At 46.3% G+C, this 16988-nt stretch overlaps 2 protein-coding genes across 2 annotated transcripts in view; both read left to right on the forward strand.

The window, feature by feature from the left end:
* Window positions 1-16988, forward strand: part of CUL3 (cullin 3) — a 343821-nt gene that overhangs the window by 230925 nt on the left and 95908 nt on the right. The gene's annotated exons all lie outside the window — the stretch shown is intronic.
* FAM124B (family with sequence similarity 124 member B) overlaps window positions 1-16988 on the forward strand; it is a 74096-nt gene that overhangs the window by 24341 nt on the left and 32767 nt on the right. Inside the window, exon 2 of the mRNA XM_075338627.1 lies at window positions 4867-5121. The gene's annotated coding sequence lies outside the window, so the exon portion shown is untranslated. The remainder of the gene's footprint in view (window positions 1-4866; window positions 5122-16988) is intronic.

Genomic DNA, 16988 nt, shown 5'->3' on the forward strand with positions numbered 1-16988 from the left:
ATGGAGTGAAGCTCAACTCCCAGACTTACTGCCAGTTTCTGGAAGACAACTTCTTCAAGCAGTGGTACAGGAAAAAGTCAGTATCATTCAAGAAAAACATGATTTTCATGCAGGACAATGCTCCATCACATCCACCCAACTACTCTACAGCGTGGCTGGCCAGTAAAGGTCTAAAAGATGAAAAAATAATGACATAACTCTCTTGTTCACCTGATCTGAACCCCATAGAGAACCTGTGGTCCCTCATAAAGTGTGAGCTCTACAGGGAGGGAAAACAGTACACCTCTCGGAAAAGTGTCTGGGAGGCTGTGGTGGCTGCTGCACGCAATGTTGATCGTAAACAGATCAAGCAACTGACAGAATCTATGGATGGTAGGCTGTTGAGTGCCATCATAAAGAAAGGTGGCTATATTGGTCACTAATTTTTTGGGGTTTTGTTTTTGCATGTCAGAAACAAGTGAGATGGGAATATATTTGTTATTTATTAAGTTGCCTAATAATTCTGCACAGTAAAGGTACCGTCACACTTAGCAACGCTCCAGCTATCCCACCAGCGATTCAACCTGGCAGGGATCGCTGGAGCGTCGCTACATGGTCGCTGGTGAGCTGTCAATCAGGCAGATCTCCACAGCGATCAGAGATCAGCCACCAGCGACCCATGTAACGACTCTGTGCTTGGTAACCATAGTACACATCGGGTTAGTAAGCAAAGTGCTTTGCTTATAGTTACCCGATGTGTACCTTGGCTACATGTGCAGGGAGCCGGCTTCTAGAAGCTGTGGACGCTGGCAACCAAGGTAAATATCGGGTAACCAAGCAAAGCGCTTTGCTTGGTTACCCGATGTGTACCTTGGTTACCAGCGTCCGCAGAAGCCGGCTCCCTGCTCCCTGCACATTCAGATCGTTGCTCTCTCGCTGTCAAACACAGCGATGTGTGCTTCACAGCGGGAGAGCAACGACCAAAAAATGGTCCAGGACATTCAGCAATGACCGGCGACCTCACAGCAGGGGCCAGGTCTTTGCTGGATGTCACATACAGCGACATCGCTAGCAAGATCGCTGTTGTGTCGCAAAAACCGTGACTCAGCAGCGATGTCGCTAGCGATGTCGCTTAGTGAGACGTGGCCTTAATAGTTACCTGCACAAACAGATATCCTCCTAAGATAGCCAAATCTAAAATAAACCCACTCCAACTTCCAAAAATATTAAGCTTTGATATTTATGAGCCTTTTGGGTTGATTGAGAACATAGTTGTTGTGATCAATAATAAAAACAGTCCTCTACAATACAACTTGCCTAATAATTCTGCACATGGTGTACATACGGGGCTCTACTTTATGGGCACAATTATGGTGCACAGTTATGGAGAGCTATATGGGATGCATTATACTATGGAGCAGTATGCCAGCCTTCCCCGGTGACACTTTCACAGTTCAATGTCAATAACAAAATGGCTCCGCACTGTGATCCTAATCTTCATCCTCCCCTATCCTTTTGTTAGCACCCAGAAGGGAAAGGGAAGCATGACATCAATGACATGGAAGCAGATTCCACCCACTTTTACTGCAGTTGTAATGTGAGCTGTTCGTACACTAGGCTTCAGGCCAGATTTCAGCAGCTGCTCCTCCTAGTGTTTAAACGTGGAACATGTCAAGCTTTTTAAATTATTTTTTATATTTTATGCCATTGCAAACAAATGATAATATTTAAACTGAACATTAAAACATTAATACTTCACATTATTTCAGTTGTTGAAAAAAACCAAAATGATGGCGCAATTGTGTATTTGAAGATTATTTTTTTAGAAATCATAACTAATGCATGTCTATGTATTGAATAGCTGCATAAGACATTTAATCCAATGATACGCATTGAATGTGTATGTTGTGTGTTCATTGTCCTTGTGAGGTTATGAAGAAAGAAACTCCATAAATCTGTGTGTAAGAAACAGACATAGTGTCACAGCAACGAGTAACCAGCCAGAAATTTTCTTTATTGCATTGGGAATGCCCGGAATGCAGTCTCCCAGTGAGCTGCTTCCAAACCTTAAGGTGCACTGACTTTTTAGCAAGAATCTTTTTCTTGCTAAACAGTGTGTCTTAGTGCCTAAAAATTTTGGCTAATTGTATTTGTCACTTCTATCACTCACAAAATTGACTAATGGATAATCCAAAATCATTATGTGTAAGCTTAGTCATAGGCCAAATTAATGCTTATGCAAGAGATCTAAATACAGTGCAAAGTTCCAAATCAAGCATGGCAGATACCGATGAAAGGCATATATGTATAGAGTAGAATATACAATAACTTGCTGAGAGAATGCGACTCTGGGACCCTGAGAATGAGGCCGGCAGAGACCTATCTTGAATCGAGAGGAGGTGCACATGCTCGCCTCTGCTACATGTCTATGGCACTACCAGAGACATCAGAGTACAGCACTATGCTATTTACAGCACTCTCATAGACAATGAATGGCGCACAGGTTAACACGTGCACCTGCATTAAAAACAGAGATCTGCAAAGGCCTGTTTTCTGATTTTCTGGAACTCCCACCTGTCAGACTCCCAGCTATTTTTGGAATAACCCTTTCATTCAAACCGGCAGTATTCTAAGCAGCTATGTATATAAATACAAACATTTGGAGAAAATGGTATAAAAAAGTTATCAGTTTTCAAAGAACCATGTAGAAAAGACAGATGAAGCTTTAAAAACAAACCTTCTCCCCACAAAAAATAAGCATGTCTTACCTGTTGATGCACCTGGCAATCCAGTGTTGCCTCTTTGCTGCTTCCGCTTAGCCTTTAAATCTTTGTTCATGGGGCAAAAATGGTGATTTCCAGTACCGTAACTATGTGCCTTGATGTATAATTTGGGCTTGGGCCTATACCTACATGTTGGTCAGCTATATGAACTCTTGCAGTGTTCCAGATCCTATAAAGACATATGTTTTTATCTCCCATGTAATAATGTCCCCCATCCTCCTGGATGATTCCTATAATAATGTCCCCCATTCCTGTAATAAGTTTCCCCAACTTGGCCCTTTCTGTAATAATGCCCCTTATTCTGGGCCTTGCTGTATAAATGTTCACCATACTGTAATACTGTTCTATATCCTGGGCCATTCCTGTATTAATGTCCTCTATCCTAAGCCCTTTCTGTAATAATGTCCCCCATCCTGGGCCCTTCCTGTAATAATGTCTCCAATCCTTGGATCTTCCTGTATTAATGTCCTCAATCCTGGACCCTTCCTATAATAATGTCCCCCATCCTGGGCCCTTCCTATAATAATGTATCCCATTCTCGTGGCCTCTTCCTGTAATGATGTTCCCATATTGGCCCTTCTTGTAATAATGTCATTCATCTTGGGCCCTTACTGTAATAATGTCCTCCATCCTAGTTCCCTTTCCGTAATAATATCTCCAATCCTGGGCTCTTCCTATAATATTGTTCTCTATCCTGGACACTTCCTGTAATAATGTCCCCTATTCTTTGCTCTTCCTTCAATGTCCCCAATTCTAGTTCCTCCTTTAATAATTTCTGTCATCCTAGGTCTTTTCCTATAATAATGTTTCCAATTCTAGGCCCCTTCACATAATAATGTCCCCCATCCTGTAATAATGTCACCCATCCTTGGCAATTCCTGTAATAATGTCCATCAAACTGTGCCATTCCTTTAATGTTCCCATTTCTGTGCCCTTCTTCCAATAATGTCTGCCATCCTGGGCCCCTCCTGTAATATTATGCTCCATCTTGGCCCTTCCTAAAATAATGTCCTTTATGCTGGCCTCTTGTAATAATGTTCTCTGTCCTAGCCCCTTCCTGTAATCATGTCCCCCCCATCAGTGTCCAGCATCCTGACCCCTTCCTGTAATAATATCCCCTATGCTGGGGTCTTTCCTGAAAAATAATGTTCTTTATCCTAGTCTTATCTTGTGATAATGTCCCACTCCTGGCCCCTTCCTGTAATAATGTCCTCTGTCATAGCTCCTTACTGTAATAATATCAATTCTACCGCTCTTTTCTAACAGATTTAAAAACGTAAGCCATTGTTTTTCCCATCCCTAGCTCGCACGACAAGCAGCATCTTCTTCCATCGCTGACAGCCTACTTTGGTGTGTCCGAGATGCAGGGCCCATGACATCATTACCATTCGCTGAGCATGATGGGCTTGTCTACATCAGCTGCCAGCGTCTGATTGTCTAGCAGTGCATATTGCAGTGCAGAGAGTCAGCAGGTCTCTGTGCCACAATACATTTCAGCTGAATGTGCATCCTTGGAGGCTCCTCCAGTTGAAATAAACAGTGGCATCGGCAGGCCCCTTCCTGCATGAAACCAGTCGTGGACATGTGAATAGTCCAATAGACTATAATGGGCATGTGTTCTGTGAAAAACGGTTGTCTGAATAAAGCCTAAAAAAAAGTTGCCCGCTGAGCATGAATGTATGAAGATTTACTGTAAATAATGAAATTTTTCTCAATGGAGAATTTCTATTTAAAAATCTGATCAAAGAATGAGTGTGAGGAATAACAATCACAGCTCATAATGTGCAAAAAAACCCAACAAAATATATACTGTATATACAGTATATATATATATATATATATATATATATATATATATATATATATATATATATTTATATATATATATATATATATATATATATATATATATATATATATATATATCTATATATATATATACACACACACACACACACACACACATACCGTATATGAACAATACTTTTCTTTTACCACACTATATAGAAAATATTAGTACATTATTTAATAAAGCTTCTTTTCTATATTAGGTTTTTGCTTTTTACACTACTTTTCTTAATTGCTTTTGTTTTCCCTTTTATAGAGTTTCACAGTGGGAGGAAATAAAACTGTAGCAACTTGTGTCATAAATTACTTCTTGACAATAGATGCCCAGACTGAGTTTACTGCTGATGCAGGGGGCCTCCTCCCCAGCAAAGGAAGAACAGGAAAGGTCTGGACTGTTCCTTTTCCAGCTCAGTTTGTATAAGTGAAGAGTGAGGAAAGAGAATCGGCGGAGCAATATGAAACACTCCACTCGGAATATATATAATGAAAAACACACCTCCATGAACAACAGGTGAGTGAACACATCAATATTGAAGTTTTTAGTATTTTATATGCCAAAAAAAACCCCAACATTTTCCACTACACTACAGAGATGACATATGTTTATAGCAATCTAGATCCTGTACTTATGGTCAAGGTACGGTACATGTCATCAAGCCTTGCCTTTCAGCAGAATTATTGATCTCACTGATTTTAGGTTATTTTGGCATCTCCCCAAAGGGATGACATTTTTCAGATTAACTACTGCTAGTTGTATGTATTGCAATCTTTGGTGTCCTCTTCCAGCCTCATAACCTTCTACTTGTAGTTGCTTATAATATAGCCTGCACACATGGAAATCACATGCTCCTTGGGATTACAGCCCCATACAACCTTCTAAATGTACACAGCCTCAATATGGTGTCCATAGCTGTTTTGAGGCTCTACTATACTTCCATATGCCTTAGATTGAATATAGAATAATACAATAAATATTTCCGTCAAGTTTTATATGGATAATAGAATGTTTCATTGACATTCATTCTGAGGAGCCATCCTCTTAAGGCTGCTTTACACGGTACGACCGATTGTGCAATTTCACAATCGATCGTACCCGCCCCTGTCCTTTTTGCGTCACGGGCAAATCGCTGCCCGTGTCGCACAAAGTCGGTAACCCCCCGTCACACGTACTTACCTCTCGTGCGACCACGCTGTGGGCGGCAAACGTTCACTTCCTGGAGTAGGAGGGACGTTCAGCGTCACAACGACGTCACACGGCCGCCGGCCAATGGAAGCGGAGGGGCGGAGATGAGCGGGACGTAAACATCCCGCCCACCTCCTTCCTTCACATAGCCGGCGGCAGCCGCGTGACGCAGGTGAGCTGCTGTTCATCATTCCCGGGGTGTCACACGGAGCGACGTGTGCTACCACGGAAACGATGAACAACTAAATTAAACGATATTATGGAACCTAGCGACCAGTACACGACTCACGATTTGTGAGCGATACTGCGTCGCTAAGAGGTGTCACACAGGCCGGCATCGCCAGCAATGCCGGATGTGCGTCACAAAAACCGTGACCCCGACGATGTATCGCACGATAGATTGTCTGGTGTAAAGCAGCCTTTAGAAGGACTGAAGGTCAGAATTGGTGGGGTCACCAAAAGTCCTTTACCTCTGTGTGCAGATCAACCTACAGTCACCAACATTAAGATATCCATAATGCCCCTACATATTAGCCTCTCAATTAAAACTACAAGACTGTGATACTCTATAGGTCATGTGGACTAAACTTATAGCGAACATCATGGGTTTCTCTGGTCATCTAAGGTTCAATTCAAATGAATCTTGGCTAGTCATGGGACCAAAATATGGTTGTTGTTTTTTTTGGGAACTTCTCCCAGAGTGGTACTTCACACCGTGTTATACACAGTACATTTTTGTTACTTTATTTGTATATTAACAGATGATATTTTAAAGTCTTTGTGGAAAGCAAAGGGGTTGTCCAGATGAGGATAGATCATCAGATCAGTGGGTGTTTTTCTTGGTGCCACCACTGGACTGATATGTTCAATTGCAGAGTGAAACTACACAGCTTCTTCAACTGTATAGTGGCCAAGGCCAGAGACTGCATGTTCATTTGATTAGGTGTAATGTGGCGCGGGGTGGAAGTCGTGGGCGACGTAATTGTCTGCCGCACCCCGGCACGCTACATGAAAATGTGGGCCCTGGCTGGGTGTGTGGTGCACTACAGTAGCGATACACCTTTGCTGACCACATGTTGTCGATAGCTTTGGCCGGGGAGGACCAATTGGTAAACAGTTCCAGAGAGGAAACCACAACTTCTTTATAAACACAAAGTCTTTACTGAACAGATGGCTGATGATAACTCTATACACATGAAAGTGTGCACATTGCTTCTCAGACGTTTCATATGCATTAATGAGTAACTCCAGACATATTCCTGCAGCGTGTTCATTCTCATAGGTCCTTACACTTCCACATAAGCCTGGGCAATTCACCACCACCAAGCTCCACCTGACATCACAGTCCTCTAGAGTCGCTCCGTCCTCTCTGCAGCTTCACGTCATATTCCTTTCCCGTAGAGATTGTGCCAATATGGCTGGGCCAGGCTAACCGCCTCCTGACGCTTCTGGATCTGCCACCCAGGGCTATCTATTCGACTCACGCACTGTTTCTTCTAGGCCTGTCCCTTCTTGAGCTATAAGCCATTAAGGGCCGTACTGCTGAGCGTCTCCCTTAGGGATCAGTCTCTCGGTCACTCACTCACTCAGTGGATTCAGACTCGACTCCAGTCACTCTGTATTGTAGATGGTACTTTTTCTCTACTCAGAATCTGACTTTTGTGGCTTTTGGTCTCCTCTCCTGTTACAGGTCATCCATAGCATGCTGCTCCTCAGACCTGAGGTCTGTGTCTGTCACAGGCTGGGCCCTAACTGACGTTCTCACAGCAACCGTTTCTCTCCCTCAGCACTAGCTCCTCTCCTATTGGCTAATCCTAGAATCACAACTGTCACCTGTCTGTCATCAGGCAGATTTAACTTTTCACCTGCACCTATAATACTAATAATACCTTATTAGGCATCCTTCATTATATACTAGATAACATCACACCTTATACTTTATCACATATACATATATATATATTTAAGAACATATTTGGTGTCTTCAGGGGTAGGAACTCGACCACCATCTTACATAGGTGTGGATGTGCAGTTGCACACTGCGGCGACTATACAGTTGACAGAGTGGTGTTGCTCAACCCTGCAACTGACCAAACTGGCTGCTGCCAGCACCGAAAACAACTGAGCAGCATGGGTGACAGGTATCGCACCCCACTGATCTGATATTGATAACCTATCCCATAGATAGGCTATCAATATAAAGTACTGCACAACACTTAACTAAATACAATGGGGCATATTTATCCCTTTACATGCACCAGAATTCTGGTATAATTTGAGCCAAAGATCTACTATTTGCATAATATGATGTGTTTTAGGCTTTTTATGACTTTTATTGAATGGGCATGTCCTCATTGAAAGGGTTATCACCTAATAATCAACAATATGGCAAAAAATGCACTAAAATTGTGCTGCACACTTTTGGCACAAAGTAAAGTATATAAAAAGTGGCAAAAACTTAGAATAGGAAGAGTTAAAATACGACGGATTTATCAAAGAACATGAACCACTCAAAAAATTGTCGCTTTTTAAATCTTGTCTAAAGGTGTCACACATTTTCTGTGACATAGCAGCGACGTCCCGTCGCTGTGTGTGTGACATCCAGCAATAACCTGGCCCCTGCTGTGAGGTCGACGGTTGTTGCTGAATGTCCTGCTTCATTTTTTGGACATTGCTCTCCCGTTGTGAAGCACACATCGCTGTGTGTGACAGCGAGAGAGCGACGAACTGAAGCGAGCAGGGAGCAGGGAGTTGGCGTCTGGCAGCCTGCGGTAAGCTGTAACCACGGTAAACATCGGGTAACCAAGAAGCTCTTTCCTTGCTTACCCGATATTTACCTTAATTACTAGTGTCCACCGCTCTCACGCTGCCAGTGCTGGCTCCCTGCTCCCTGCATACGTAGCTGGAGTACACATCGGGTAATTAACCCGATGTGTATTCTGGCTAGGAGTGCAGGGAACAGGGAGCCGACACTGGCAGTGGGAGAGCGGCGGACGCTAGTAACTAAGGTAAATATCGGGTAACCAAGAGATGTGCTTTCCTTGCTTACCCGATATTTACCTTAGTTACACTTCCATGCGTCGCTGCTGGCTGGGGGCTGGTCACTGGTCGCTGGTGAGATCTGCCTGTTTGACAGCTCGCCAGCGACCATGTAACGACGCAGCAGCGATCCTGATAAGGTCAGATCGCTGGTCGTGATCACTGCTGCATCGCTATGTGTGACACCACCTTAAGTTTACACTTTCTAGAGATTAGATATTACTGATAAATCTGCTCCAATGTGTTTTGTTATATTCAACAATGCAGTATGTCACACCACTTTAATTTTAGCATTTTTAAATAAATGCAAAATAACACCATGAACTTGAAACTATATCAAAGTATTTTTCAAGTGTTTTTTGGAGTTTTTTTTGTTTTATTACGTTTGCAATATGAATTTCTTTTGCATTTTTCCTATAGAGAAGTGCATTTTCATGAGAGTCTCAAAAAGACTTTAAAAAACAAACAATAAAATAACAAAACACAAACAAAGCAAATGTAAAAAATTCAACAATATCACAAAAATCCTATGAGAAAAGCTTCAGAATAAAGGTCTTATTTTGCAAGCATTCAAAAACATTGGAAATAAAGTGTTAGTTAATAAGTGGGCTCTAAGCTGAGAAGTAACTGACATGTTCTCTGATCTAATCCGTTTATGAGGTTAATTGTAATTAGTCAGAAAACATTAATTGGTCGTTCACAAGCCATCATTTTCTGTTCCAAGTTTTATAAGCATATTCATTACTTTATCCAAGAGAACACATTTTGAATGTATTAATAGCAGATAGTGGTAGTACTACGAACAACAAGCTCGTTGGATGCCAAAAGCGTAAAACGCAATATAATTCTCCATGTTTAGCATTTCAATGAGTTAGGGAAAGAAAAGCTGTGGACTCTGCCAATTCCCGTATATCCCAATAAGCAGCATGAAGTTGTTTACACAAATACTTTCTTTTGGTTTTGCCTATTTTAGGAACATAAGATAAATATAGTAATACACAAACCAAATGTCTTTATTTTCTTTAATAGTTCCCAAAGACATGCAAATTCCAAATATATGGGATATTTCACTTAAAGGAAATGTTAACAATAGAGGAGGATGATCTGATGGGATATACAGAAACTACGCTGTTTTTTCAGTCTTTTTTAAACAATCCTTTTCGGGGAAAGTATGGGCCAGTGATTGGTTGTACTGATCCAATGTTATAGATCTACTCTAGATTAGAGGTGGTGGACATAGTGGGGTAAAACATGGCATGGGTACATGTTTGTATAAAGATAGAAAAATATCCTATTATGGAATCCATGTGTTGTTCATATTTTCTTAGCGACTTACAAATCCATGCAAGAATTAGAAATCCATGTAAGAATGACTGTACAGTCCTGATACTAAGATGAATATTTTAATATCAGGCAGATAAGCTTTCACAATATATTACTCAGCCATACTGACGTACATTTCCAAATTCAGTACACCAGCCTCATCAAGTTTGAGATCTATTTAAAAACATATGCAGTTTGTATTGTGAAATCTTTTGACAAAACTGCTTTACGATGACATTATGAGCAAGATGTTTTAATATTTATATCTTGTCTGTGTAACTTGTGAATACATTCCCAGCATTGCTTTTCTAAAGTCTGACAAATCAAACAACCCCCTTTCTATATCTCTTTCTAGAGCATATCAAAGTCAAAAAGGGCGATCCTGTCTAGGATTACTCTATATGACCAGACTAGAGACCTGTTCTGTAAGAATGACTTTGAATTTGGAGGACTCAAATTTTTTTTGTCCATTTACCTGGATGGTTGCTATGCAACACTACAATTACTGCATCCGGCTGGCCACGGCCTTATCACAGTGTGACTACAGGTTTCCTGCCTGGACTCCCAACGAGCAGTGTGACACAGCAGGAACACCAGGGTAGTGACACGCCCAGGGGAAGGTCCCTCTGTGAGCGACGCAACACATAGGGTACATCGGGAGAACAATACAATGGTGGGTCCTCATGCTAGGGAGAGGGGAGCGAGGTCACCTCCTAGCACTCACCTGTGGCTAAGTAATGCACTCCCTAACATTCTCAGATGGGCTCTTTCCCCTGTGCACTGATTACGTGCCTAGGCCCTGGCTAATGCTAAACTCCCCCTGGTTAATGAGACTCGTGAGACGCTAGTCTCACCACTACAATAAGAGAACATGAGGTAGATAAAACAAACAGGTAGGGAAAGACACAACAAAGAGCACTTCAAGGTTTCTTCAACAGGAACTTCACAGCTACAACAGTAACAACACCACAGCTCTGCAGAGACAAGTTCCTTCAACATGGACAGCTAAGGAATAAGCTATAGCCAGCATAGGGAGGAATGAGGAGTGGATATTTATAGCAGAAGAGAGTGTCTGGAGCTGAGCTTACAACTACCTGTTAGATTGTAGAGAGGCAAAGGGCGTGGGCTGTTGTAGTAGTAGTAGTCGAGGGTGAGGGGCATCTTCTGCTTCTGCTCAGCAGTCCTCCTCTGGTGGCTCATGCCCTGGCCCTCTCCACAGAACAGGGGGGAAGAGATTGGTGGCGGTTCTCCTGGTGGGGTGTGTGGCCTTTGTGTGTGCAAGCCATACCTATGTTTAGGCCTTCGTGCAGACTAGGATTTTCTCATTGGAGATTTACAGTCTTTTACTAACAATTATGCATAGCATCTTTGTCACATCATTATTGTGGGCACAACACTTGAGCTTTGTAATATGATACATTCAACTTCAAAGCACACTTCTACTGCAGACTGCTCCATAGGTCCTGGCTCTACTGCTGCTGTTTGAATGGTCTCTTCCTCACTGTCTGACACCACAGGGATCCGATACTAGTAACGGTTTCGACCTCTGTCGGACAAAGCTCATCTACTGGTGATTCCGTATCGACCTAATTGTCCAAGTCTATCCGAAACCTCTGCTCTAGGACTAGTACAGCTGGAGTCAGTCACTACCCGGGAACTCAGGTTTGGGCATGGTACTCACTATGGTGGAATAGGGGTGATCCGTTCTCCCATTTTATGCTGGAGTCCTTCCCAAATTTTATGGATTCTCTGAGACTTTGGTCGAATTATCTCTGCCACAGACACCCACTTTCTTTGGCCTCAGGTATCTAGCTGGCTTGCACACTTCTAGCTATACCTCTCCCAGATATAAAACCTTAAGATTAGAATCACCATATCCATATTATACTTATTGCGTAAACTTTTTTGCTATTGTCCCCAACATTAGTATAAACCTACAATCGACTCATAGTTACATATAACGATATAAATTAGTCTCCAAGTGGATTTATTATATCACTTTATTTTATTATTAGAAAAATTATATTTTTATGGATACACACAGTGCAGATAGTGCTATGTAAAAACAAGCTATACGTTTAAGGTAAACAGCACACAGGGCACTGTGACCTAGGTTCCATGCATGGAAAATTCATTGGACCAATTATATTCATACACGTGGTGGAAAATTATTCAACATCAAGAGAGCAACCTAATTATATATACATACAGTAATATATTGAGCCAATAAATATACAAATAAATAATTGATTTGATAAAGTGCTTGATTATAGTGCTTCATTACTAATCTCATATACTGTCATATTGCACTTTTATCATATTGCACACATCCCAAACATTATACAAAATTGTCATCATAGATGATCTATAATTACAATTGTATGTATATATTGCACATAAAATAGCCCAATTTCAAAATTGGTGCTCAGATCCTGAACACACTCTCCATAATTCTACTATTAAACATAAAGGTGGTTGTGTCGCCCTGGGCAAGCCAGGGGACACAGGTCACAACAACACACACACCCCACATTCCCTGCAGGTACACCAGCTAACCAGAAATCCTTGTTGCCTTCCTCCAGGAGCTGGTGTCCACACCAGGGGGTGGAGCCAGGCGGTTGGTGTCCACCCACCAAGGAGTTCACAGCCCTGGAGGCAGGAAGAAGCAGGCAGATAGAGTGTGGAGTTTGAAGAGAATGGAAGTCTAGCTGAGGGCTAGAGAGGAGTTCAGCCAGGGAGGAGGAAGTGGAAGGAAGTGAAGTGTAGTGGAGCTGAAGAAGAAAGCTGAAGTGACAGAGAAGTGAAAGTAGAGAAAGTGCAAAGTGGCAGTTTAGTAAAGCCTGAAGTGGTCTGAGGCTTTGTGCCTGGACAGAGACAGCAAGGTCAGCAGACGGCGGAGATTGTCTGGAGTGGGACTGTTTGGAGGTTCCTGGAAGGACCGCGGACGGGTAGGGGCCCGGCGGTCTGGAGCAGCGTGCAAAGGACAGTCAGCACCAGGGCAGGGGCCTCTCGGACCCCGGCAAGGCTAGGAGTCGCCAAATTTGCCGAATCCGTCAGTGAAGGGGACGTAGATCCCCCAACAACCAAGTCCCGATTGAAGGCAACAGCTCAACCATTACAGGGGAGACACCGCCACCGCCAGGGCACCAGTTTCCCCAGGGCCAGCGCCTGCGGGCAAAGTGTGGAGCTCCTCCGGCCCAGATTGTAGTCGGGGAGCGGGTAACCGGTGGGAATCCATCGCTACCAATAGATGTAACATAGGTGCAGGGAAGAGTGACCATCACCGCCAACTGCAGGGAACCGCAGCACCGTGAACCGTCCGAGGGACCCGTCCAACCAGCCGTTTGTTTACCAAAAACTGTGTCAACGTCTCAGGCTGAGTGAGTGCCACAGTGCCGCGGGGCACGGCGCTGCCCCCGCGTCCCTGCGCCCACCAGGCCCTGCACCTCCCAAACCATCACCGGGCCCCGGGATCACCAACCCCTACCCACGGAGGGGCAACACAACACCTGGCTGCTCCGCATCACCATCCCCGGGACCCCTGTACTGAGCAGCGGTGGTGAAATCACCACAACCGTGGGTGGCGTCACGGACAATAAACACTTCCCACACCCAACAAACCCCTTTCACTCACGGGCGAGGAGTGCCGGTCGAGAAACCCCCGGGATCCGGCCCACCGCTCGAGCCACCACTGAGCAGCAGCCGCCGGACCCGAGTAGAAGGGGGTGAGCGTGGTGTGCTGACACCCTCCTCCCCGCCCGCGACAACTTGGCGTCACGAACAGGATCTTACCGCTCTGCCGTCTGGTAGAGGTGCGCCTTGTTACCGCCGGAGGTATCCGGCAGAAAAATTTCAGAAGCTGCCATCTTTGGCGCGAAAAGGTCCCGCTCGAGCGTCTTCTCGAGCAGTAGAGGCGCAAAGGCCAAAACCCCGCCCCGAGAGAGGAGGGGCCGGAAAGAGCTAAGGGGGACGCGATGGCGGCTGGACGCATGTAGCTGCAGCTATAAAAGCAGGGACGCCAGGACTCTGCGGACATACCGTTCCTGGAAGAAGAGAAAGCCATCATGTGGATGCCATCCCGCGACACCGTAGCCCCCGCGCCTGGAACCGCGGCGTGGGTGGAGATCCGGACCGCGCAGCTCTACCAACGGCTGCAGGTGAAGATGCAGCTCCTCATGGAGGAGTGGGAGGCCGACATGGCGGACGGTGTAGCCACCATGCGGAGACGCGAGGAGGAAGCGGAGAAAGGGAGGGTGAGTGACCCACGTCCCGATTCCCTGGAAGGGCCGGTCATCGCGGCTGCGGGGCCTGGTCCAAGCCCTCTCCCTTCGCTGCCTCCCTCGCCACCCATCCCGGAGGCCGTGACCCCGCCACTAGGCCTGCTACCACCGCAACCGGTAGCAGTACCCAGCGTCCCCGCCCAGGCGGGCCGACCTGTAGCCGGAGCCCGTAGTCGACCGGAGGTGTTGCCATGGAAGGCCCCGAAGTCCGCACCGGAGGCATCCCCCGAGAAGTCCCCCGAGCCATAGCTGATGACCCGCTCCGAGCCGAAGGCCCAGCAGCGGAAAGCCCCTATGCCCATCCCCCACACCTCGGCTGAGGTAGCGCCGGGTTGTTGCTGCAAGGCAGCGCCCAAGGCCAAGACACCGCGGGACATGCCGCCCAGATTCCTAACAGTGGGCAACGTCCAGGATGTCCCGTGGGGCCCGACCCGTGCGCCGGCGCTGGCGGCAGCGCCGTATTGGGATAGGGAGCCGGTACCGCTGGGCCTGGAGATCGCCGAGAGGGAGCGGAAGAAGGCTGAGCTGGTGGCCCGAGCTATCCGGGAAAAGGAAAATCTCTGCCAGGCCATGTTCCGTGTCCGGGGCCCGTTGTACGTGGGGCAGGTGAGGCGGTTTGATGTCCGCTGGGGCTATGGGTTCATCTACGAACCGGGCCTGGAGGCCGAAGTGTTTATAGCCCGGCGGGATGTGAATGCCCACCTGCCTGAAGAGCATCCCGGCCGCAATCTGATGCCGGGTGACATTGTGCAATACACCCGGTTCTTTGGGGAGCGGGGGTGGTTCGCGCTGGACGCTAAACTAAAGGGCAGCCCAGAGGCCCGAGCGAGCGCCGCGTCCCCTCCCTTGGAAGGAGCACTAGAGCCTGAAGGCCTGGAGTAGGGCAGCGGATGACCGTTGCACCGTCCCCGTTGGGACCACCACTGAGTTTAAGTTTGTTAAAAAGTTTGAAAGAATGATAAGAAAAATAATTACCGAAGTTTCACCTGATTGTCTTTGTGATTTGCAACCGGCTGGAGCCGACACCGTTGTCCCCGTGGGGACCGTTAAAAAGTTGTTTTGCATGGGAACTATCCATGGACAAGCCCGTGAACTTGCAGGGCAACCACAAACGTTAAGTGGCTTGTAAATATGTTGTTTACCGTTACCGTTTTCCGCAGTTGCCGCCTCTGGAGAGGCAGGTTGGAGGGAGGGCCCTCAGCGGAGCAGGCTGGAGCCCAGCCACCAAAGGAACCGGTGGCTACCCTCTGGAGGGAAAGGACAGATCCCGCTCGGGTACCGTGTGCTGGACTGTGGGTCAAGGGGTGCTGCCTGGGCTTTAGGGGCAGCATCAGGGCCAGGTTGCTTGGGTGGGAGAGAGCGGAAAGCCATAACCGTGAACCGTTATGCAACGTTAAAAGAAATGTGCCTCCCGTTAAGGGAAGATTTATTAAAAATGTACATATGTTATTATTTTACCATGTTATCTTTTTCAGAAAAATAAAACCGGTGTTGGACGGCAGCCCGCGGACGGTCTGCATTTTGCTAAGGGGGAATGTGTCGCCCTGGGCAAGCCAGGGGACACAGGTCACAACAACACACACACCCCACATTCCCTGCAGGTACACCAGCTAACCAGAAATCCTTGTTGCCTTCCTCCAGGAGCTGGTGTCCACACCAGGGGGTGGAGCCAGGCGGTTGGTGTCCACCCACCAAGGAGTTCACAGCCCTGGAGGCAGGAAGAAGCAGGCAGATAGAGTGTGGAGTTTGAAGAGAATGGAAGTCTAGCTGAGGGCTAGAGAGGAGTTCAGCCAGGGAGGAGGAAGTGGAAGGAAGTGAAGTGTAGTGGAGCTGAAGAAGAAAGCTGAAGTGACAGAGAAGTGAAAGTAGAGAAAGTGCAAAGTGGCAGTTTAGTAAAGCCTGAAGTGGTCTGAGGCTTTGTGCCTGGACAGAGACAGCAAGGTCAGCAGACGGCGGAGATTGTCTGGAGTGGGACTGTTTGGAGGTTCCTGGAAGGACCGCGGACGGGTAGTGGCCCGGCGGTCTGGAGCAGCGTGCAAAGGACAGTCAGCACCAGGGCAGGAGCCTCTTGGACCCCGGCAAGGCTAGGAGTCGCCAAATTTGCCGAATCCGTCAGTGAAGGGGACGTAGATCCCCCAACAACCAAGTCCCGATTGAAGGCAACAGCTCAACCATTACAGGGGAGACACCGCCACCGCCAGGGCACCAGTTTCCCCAGGGCCAGCGCCTGCGGGCAAAGTGTGGAGCTCCTCCGGCCCAGATTGTAGTCGGGGAGCGGCTTTGTGCCTGGACAGAGACAGCAAGGTCAGCAGACGGCGGAGATTGTCTGGAGTGGGACTGTTTGGAGGTTCCTGGAAGGACCGCGGACGGGTAGTGGCCCTGTCGGTCTGGAGCAGCGTGCAAAGGACAGTCAGCACCAGGGCAGGAGCCTCTTGGACCCCGGCAAGGCTAGGAGTCGCCAAATTTGCCGAATCCGTCAGTGAAGGGGACGTAGATCCCCCAACAACCAAGTCCCGATTGAAGGCAACAGCTCAACCATTACAGGGGAGACAC

This window comes from Anomaloglossus baeobatrachus, chromosome 3, assembly GCF_048569485.1.
Source record: "Anomaloglossus baeobatrachus isolate aAnoBae1 chromosome 3, aAnoBae1.hap1, whole genome shotgun sequence".
Taxonomy (NCBI): Eukaryota; Metazoa; Chordata; class Amphibia; order Anura; family Aromobatidae; genus Anomaloglossus; species Anomaloglossus baeobatrachus.